The sequence below is a fragment of the Macaca mulatta genome, chromosome 2 (assembly GCF_049350105.2).
Source record: "Macaca mulatta isolate MMU2019108-1 chromosome 2, T2T-MMU8v2.0, whole genome shotgun sequence".
Taxonomy (NCBI): Eukaryota; Metazoa; Chordata; class Mammalia; order Primates; family Cercopithecidae; genus Macaca; species Macaca mulatta.
In genome coordinates, this window is record NC_133407.1 from 102,454,736 (window position 1) to 102,462,504 (window position 7,769).

The following is a 7,769-nucleotide window of genomic DNA, read 5'->3' on the forward strand; positions in this document are numbered from 1 at the left end:
AAAGTTTAGCTTCATTTCTGATGGACCTGTCTCCACTGCTATCAGTCTCACCAACAACCTCACATCACGTCAGAGGAACGGTTTTTTCATTTAAGAAGGATCTTCATGGCTGGGTGTGGTCGCTCACGCCTGTAATCCCAGCACTTTGGGAGGCCAAGGCGGGCGGATCACGAGGTCAGGAGTTTGTGACCAGCCTGGCCAACATACTGAAACCCCGTCTGTACTAAAAATACAAAAATTAGCCAGGCTTGGTGGTACATGCCTGTGGTTCCAGCTACTCAGGAGGCTGAGGCAGGAGAACTGCTTGAACCTGGGAGGTGGAAGTTGTGGTGAGCCAAGACTGCACCACTGCACTTCAGCCCGGGCAAGAGAATGAGACTCCGTCTCAAAAAAAAAAAAAGGATCTTCATGTTCCTGCCAATTTGCAAAACAAACAAACAAACAAAAGATATCTGTTAACCAGAGGCAACAAAAAGCACCTCCCAGGCTGCTGTAGTAAGTGGATCAGTAACTGTGGTGGGAGATTCCAGCCCCCGAGACCTGTGACTATGTCGTGCAGCAAAAGGGCTTTGCCACAGGCCTTAGGAAGAGTATCCTGGGCTATCCAGGGAGGTCCAATCTAATCCCATGAGCCTCTAAGAGCATAGAACTGGCCAGGCGCAGTGGCTCACACCTGTAATCTCCACACTTTGGAAGGCTAAGGCAGGCGGATCACGAGATCAAGAGATGGAGACCATCCTGGCTAAAATGGTGAAACCCATCTCTACTAAAAATACAAAAATTAGTCGGGTGTCGTCGCGGGCAACTGTAGTCCCAGCTACTCAGGAGGCTGAAGCAGGAGAATCACTTGAACTCAGGAGGTAGAGGTTGCAGTGAGCTGAGATCACGCTACTGCACTCCAGCCTGGGCAACAGTGCGAGATTCCATCTCAAAAAAATATTTTAAAATAGGGAATAGAACTTTCTCCGAGTGCAAGAAGAGAAATGCACACAGGGGAACTGGAGAGCCTGACCAGGTCCCTGGCCTACCTAGTCTTGAGCTGATGGGATTACGTGCAAAGACCAGATAGAGGCCTCAGGAGCTGAGGGCAGCTCCCAACAGATGGAGAGCAAGGGAACAGACACCTCAGTCCTGCAACCACAGGGAACTATATTTGGCCAAAAGCACTTGGAAACAATTCTCCAGTGAGGAATGCAGCCCAGCCCACATGGTGATTTTTGCCCAGTCACATCCACGTCAGCCTTCTGCCCCACAGAACTGTGAGATGATACAATTTCAATTGTTTTAAGTCACTAAATTTGTGGAAATGTGGTAAAGCAGCAACAGAAATGAATACAGTGATTCACGTGGAAACCCCTAGAAGAGTGTCTGGCACAGTGTTGACACCTGACAAGCGTTTCCTGATTTCCTTACATCGCAAGGCAGGGCTGGCCACACTCCATCCAAAACAATAAATGATAGACTTGTTCTGACAAAACAGATTCAGTGAATTATAAATGGCCCAGAATACCTACAAATTTTAGGTTTCAGGTAAGTGCTTGCCTTTCTTTTCACTTAGAAGCCTCCCAACGCTCATCTTACTGATAAACTCTAAGTACCAGGCAGGAGACTAAACACCAGACAAACCCAGCCCCAGATGCCCCAAGGGAGCCCATCCCAGCACTCACTCCGCTGCACTGAAATGATGTCCAGGTCAGTTTATCCCACTAGACCAAGAACTCCAGCTCTCCATGTGAGTCACCAGTGTTGCCTCTGCATCTCTGCTTCTAGGATGGTGCTTCTGCACTTCACAGGAAATCTGTATCAATGTTTGTCAACACTATATATGGCAGTGTCACTTAATATCTGCACAGAAAACATAAATTCTTTGAGGACCAGGGCCGGGTTTATTAGCCTTTGTACTCCTACTGCCACTGTCTGAGACATCAGAGGCACTCGGTAGAAGTTGGTGAAGAGAAAGAAAAGGCAGAGGAGAGACAGGAAAGCAGGACCAACACCGCAGACACAGATTCTGAGGTGGCTGGAGGAGAGGCAGGGCAGAGAAACTTCCTGGATGCTGGAATGGGGTTCACTGTGATACCTGCTGCTGGATTTCAAACGTCAAAGGTGACGCTTTGCTGACCTTGACCTCTGACTGCCCTTTAGCTTTCCCAACCTCAACACAGGGCACTTAGAAACTGAGATGTCAAGAAATTATGCTTCATTGAACCATGGGAATGTTATGTACATGGACGTTCATTACTGCATTTTTTACATGGGAATGTAAATAATTGAAGAGATTGTTAAAGGCTAAATCATGCACATTCAATAACTTTGTAAAATATTAATGATAACTGAAACACAAATTTTGATGTTCCCCAAAAATGCTAACATATAAAACAATACTGGCCAATTAAAGATAGAAAACAATCCTAATGAAGCTCCCCAACAGACACATTAAAACTTCTCTGTACATTAAACATTTGGGATTTCAAAGGAAAACCCAGATTCATTCCATTCTTAATACGTCGTTTAAAAAAAAAAATCTTAGGTAATACAATATTTCATTTAAAATTTACAAAATTCCATTACATTCATAATTTCGTTTGATCCTCAAAACAATCTCCTGAGTTAGGCAGAACAGGTATTACTAACAACTAACTCCATTTTACAGGTAAGGGAACTGAAGTTCAGAAAGTACTTGGACTTAACAAAAGCTTTAATAGGGCCACATATCGAAACCAAATCCTCTGCTCAAAAGAACTAGAATAAGTTATCTTTTACATATTATTCATACTTATATCCTGTCAATATCCAAAGATGTTTTGAAGTAGGCTGCAATAATAGACACCTATCCAATAAAAACATTAAAATGAAAAACAGGGGGAAAAAAAAACAGCAGGTGACATGGGAGACAGACGAAGGTAGATAGCAAAGACTGAGACTTATAATCTAAGAAAACTTCATCTCTGACCTTCCAGTTCCAGGGAGATAACGCTAAAGGAAACAAGATGGTTTATAGACTCAAACTGACAAAAGAGAGGTTGCATCAGTTCTTAACTCTGAAACACTCCTAGCAGCCACAGCAAATCTCTAGGACAACATACCAATGGCATCAAAGCAAGAGTATACTTCAGTGATAGAGTGAATTAAGTTCCCTGTTTGGGACCCAGGCCAGGGCTAGAGAAAAGAACTCTGAAATGTAGAGCTCAAAAATACATCCTCTGTCGGCCAGGCGCAGTGGCTCACACCTGTAATCCCCAGCACTCTGGAAGGCCGAGGCGGGCAGATCACGAAGTCAGGAGTTGGAGACCATCCTGCCTAGCACAGTGAAATCCTGTTTCTACTAAAAATACAAAAAATTAGCCGGGCATGGTGGCAGGCTGCGGTAGGAGAATGGAGTGAACCCAGGTGGCGGAGCTTACAGTGAGCCGAGATCCTGCCACTGCACTCCAGCCTGGGCAACAGAGCAAAACTCCGTCTCCAAAAAAAAAAAAAAAAAAAAATATATATATATATATATATATACACACACACACCCTCTGTCTTCTCCATACCCTTGTGTCCCCTTCCGTGAGAGACTTCCTTTCATTTAATGCATATAAAAATCAAGCCTACTCTAAATGAAAAATACTTTGACACAGAAGCAGCATTAACTAGTTAAGTTTTATTAAGACATTAATAAAATCTAGAAAACCATAAAGAAAATCTGGTCGTGTTTTGAAGCCCTCTCCTAAGATCAGATTCCCCAAAAGAACAAAGTGCATGGGGCATATAGCAAAGATCTTTTCCTAAACTAAGATAAGAATGCAAATCAAAATAAAGGCAAAATCCTACTGAGTGAAGCAATAATTGTAATTCAGTAGCTCAAGACTTGACCAAATGGCTATTTTTAATCCCTATAATCATCCAAATACCTAGGAATAGCAGAGAAAATTGTGTCTCCTTTCTACAAAGACACATGGTTTTAAGAAACTCAAGCACATCAAATTCCCACCTTACCAAACAGATAAATTGGAAAGGAGCTTAGTATTTTATTTTTAAATTATTTATTTACCTTTTTATCTTTTAGACAAAGGGTTTCACTCCGTCACACAGACAGGAGTGCAGTGGTATGATTACAGCTCACTGCAGCTTCTAATCTTGGGCTCAAGTGATCCTCGCACCTTAGCCTCCTAAAGCGCTGGCATTACAGGTATAAACCACAGCACCCGGCCTGACTATTTTAAAGAATTAATTACCATATTCCTTAGAATTGTAACTCCTTTATAGGTCATTCAACATGTGATGCAATTTTTTATAAGTGGTTTTTTTTTTTTTTTTTTTTTTTTTTTTTTTTTTGAGATGGAGTCTCACTCTGTCACCCAGGCTGGAGTGCAGTGGTGCAACCTCGGCTCACTGCAAGCTCCACCTCCCGGGTTCAAGTGATTCTCCTGCCTCAGCCTCCCGAGTAGCTGAGACTACAGGTGTGTGCCACCACATTCAGCTAATTTTTTGTTATTTTAGTGGAGACGGGGTTTCACCGTGTTAGCCAGGATGGTCTCCATCTTCTAACCTCGTGATCTGCCTGCCTTGCCCTCCCAAAGTGTTGGGATTACAGGTGTGAGCTACCACACCCGGCCACAAGTGGTAATTTTAAACTATGCTTCAAACCATTACACAAAGCCAAGTACATCTACTCAAGGCACTCTCAAATTTCCATTTACTCCCATTTTACTCACCAAAAAAAAAAAAAGTTAAATTGGAACGTATTTCACATGACACTTAAAAGATCAACAAACTGCTCCTGAAAAGGTCTGAGCTCAACAACTCCATTAATGAGAAAAAAAACAAACCAACTGGATATAGGGAAGATGCTACACATAAAACACAATTGTGAAGAATATGCAAGATATTGCCAAAAAGCTGCTTAAGCTTTCATCATAGATACTTGTCCTCAACTCTGAGATAAAGTATATACTCATGTAACTAAACTCGTTTAAAAGGAAACAAAGGGGAAGAAGAAAAAGAACTTCCACTTTAGAATCCGCATTTTCAAAGGCCTCCATTATTTACACCATTGCGGGGAAGAGAATTTTTCTCTGCTATATTTGCTTGAAAGAATTAAAGGTGTGGGGCAAAAATTCTTGGAAATTATGTAGTTTATGATCCTCAAAAGTGAGAAAAATGAAGCCCAGAAGAGAAGGCCTTCCAGGAGAATTCCAGAGCCGGAGGTAGACCCAGTACATTGTTTTTGTTTTTGTTTTGAGAGGAAGTCTCACTCTATGGCCCAGGCTGGAGTGCAGTGGAGCCATTTCACTCACTGCAACCTCCGCCTCCTGGGTTCAAGCTATTCTCCTGCCTCAGCCTCCTGAGGAGCTGCGATTACAGGCGCCCACCACCACGCCCAACTAATTTTTGTATTTTTAGTAGAGACAGGGTTTCACCATGTTGGCCAGGTTGGTCTCGAACTCCTGACCTCAAGTGATCCGCCTGCCTAGACCTCCCAAAGTCCTCGGATTACAGGCGTGAGCCACCGCACCCGGCCGACCTGGTAAGTTTTAATCAAGTACTCTGAACTATGCAACAAACACTAGGAAGTAATAGAAAAAAAATTAATCTAAAAACCCTCTGGAGAGTCAAAGAATTGCAGATTTAAAAGAGCATGAATAGTTGGATTCATGGTATTGAAAAAGGACCTCGCATTTACCAGCATGCACAAACTGCCTGCGCACCTCTATCAGAGCATTTTTCAAGCTGTGCTACAGTTAACTTGTACTACCCAAAGCCAATCTGTCCCTGCAGATCATAAGCTCTTAAAGACCAGGACTTCAGGAGAACAAGCAAAACTTCAGAGAGAAGGGAGCCACAGAAACAGAGTTCATAGCAATGGGTCGGCAGGAGCTGATGACTGGAGGTGCGCGGTAGCCTTGGGGTCTGGGACAGCGGAGGGCAGAGAAGGCAAAAGGGCCTGCATGACATGCTACAGGGCTAGGAGCCACAGCTGCGGTCATTAGTTCAGTTTTGTCTCCTATGCCTGTTACTTATACACCATCTTTTGTTCAGAAAGAACTTCAGGTTGAGTATTTGGACTCCTTGAGCCTTCTGCTGTTTGTCTCCGGGACGTTTAACACTCTTAAAAGGGGAAAACTGTCCAGTTCGATTTTCCTTCCTGGGACATTACAGGTTTTTCAAAAGTTTGATGAAAGCATTCACTAAGGAGTGATTCCACTTTCTTTGGTGTCTGAGAAATACACGTCTGAGGGGCAGCATCAGGTCTCCCCACCCACGGACCTCACCCTGGCTCTCCCCTCATAAATCTGACCTCTAACTGTAACTGCCTTGGCCTCATTCCGTGGGTGTGGATGCTCCTGCTTGAAACGCATTTTCCAGCCCGCCAAATTCTTGGGAGAGTTTCTTCCACTCTCCAAGCGCTGAGAGCTACAAAGTTCAATCTGGCTTTCCAGATTTTTTTTCCTTACCATTACTAACGGAAGAAATCAAGAAGCGCGGGGCAGAAGGGCCCTGCTCCCTCCAATCAGAGCCTAGCCCGGGGCCAGAGCAGGAAGCGCGGCGGTGGGACGCGCGGTGACAGCCCCTCGCCCCCCGGGACCCGCCAGCCAGGGCAGAGGTCAGTGCGGTCTGTGTGGCCGCTGCGCGACAGCTCTGGGCCCGCGCCTCTCGCTTCCTCCCGCCAGGCAAGTGAGAGGATAAACCATGGGGCGGGGGCAGTGCGCCCCCACCAACCGCGCCCCCCGCGCACGGACCCCCACTACACGCGCGTCCCAGGCGGGGTCGACCCAGACGAGCCACGGAGCGGCGCGCAGCCCCACTAGCAGGGCGGCCAGGACCCACGCGCGCGGGTCCACGCAGCCACCTATATAGGTGACAAAACACTCAGGAAGCCGTCATGCGGGGCCGGGAAAGAGCCCCCACCCTGAGTCACGGACTCCCTCGTCCGAAGGTTCGCGCAGTCCCCTCGGTGAGTCTGGCGAAGCAGTCTCGCTGCCAGGGAGGGCAGGGAGGGCGGCGGAGTCTCCCACTCGCGGTGACCCGGCCCCGCCCCACGAGTGGGACCTCGCAGGGCCCCCTCTGCCGTACGCGGGGACCAGCCACGCCGCGGGGGACCGGGCAGAAGCCAGCGCCCGGGTCCATGCAGCCCCCTCCGCGACAGACGCGGGGAGCCGAGGAGCAGTAGGGACCGGCCCCCACCCGCAGGGCGACCAGGACCCCCGCGCGGGCCCACCCGGTATCGCAGCAGGCGCGAAGCCCCCGGTGCCACCCGAGCCCGAGACAAAGCCCAGGCGCAAGGACCCCGGATCCCGACCTCGGACCCTGCGGAGCCCAGCTTGGAGCCGCCACGCCCGGGGCAGAGACCCCCGCCCGGTCCGGAGACCCCGTCGCCCGTCCCGCCGTCTCACCTCAAGCCGCCGCCTCGCAGCGCTAGCTCCTCGCCGCGGCGCCTGGGCCGACTGGAGCGCAGCTGAGCAGCCGACAGAGCCGCCGCAGCCTCAACAATGGAGCCCCGGGGCGGGGCCGCCGCCGCCGCTTCAGCCCGTGTTCCCCGCTCAGGATCCGGCTCGGATCAAGGAGCTGCACCTGGCGCGGGGCCCCGGCCGGGAAACACACCGCGCAGGTGCACACCGTCCCGCCCGCCGCCCCGCCCCCAGCGGTGCCGGTCGCCCAGGGCCCGCCCCCCGACCAATGGGGAGCGAGCTGCGCGGAGAGGGCGGGGCCTGGGGGGAACAAAGGGAGGTTGGGCGGGGCGGCGCTGGGACTGGGCGTGCGGGGTCCTAGGGGAGGACCGGACG

The 7,769-nt window shown here is 48.7% G+C and overlaps 1 protein-coding gene across 2 annotated transcripts in view; it reads right to left on the reverse strand.

Annotated features, from left to right (window-relative positions):
• Positions 1–7,564, reverse strand: part of LOC144339524 (SH3 domain and tetratricopeptide repeat-containing protein 1-like) — a 56,257-nt gene extending 48,693 nt beyond the window's left edge. For both annotated transcript variants that reach the window (XM_077994202.1, XM_077994204.1), the window contains exon 1: positions 7,380–7,564. The gene's annotated coding sequence lies outside the window, so the exon portion shown is untranslated. The remainder of the gene's footprint in view (positions 1–7,379) is intronic.
• Between the last annotated feature and the right edge of the window lie 205 nt (positions 7,565–7,769).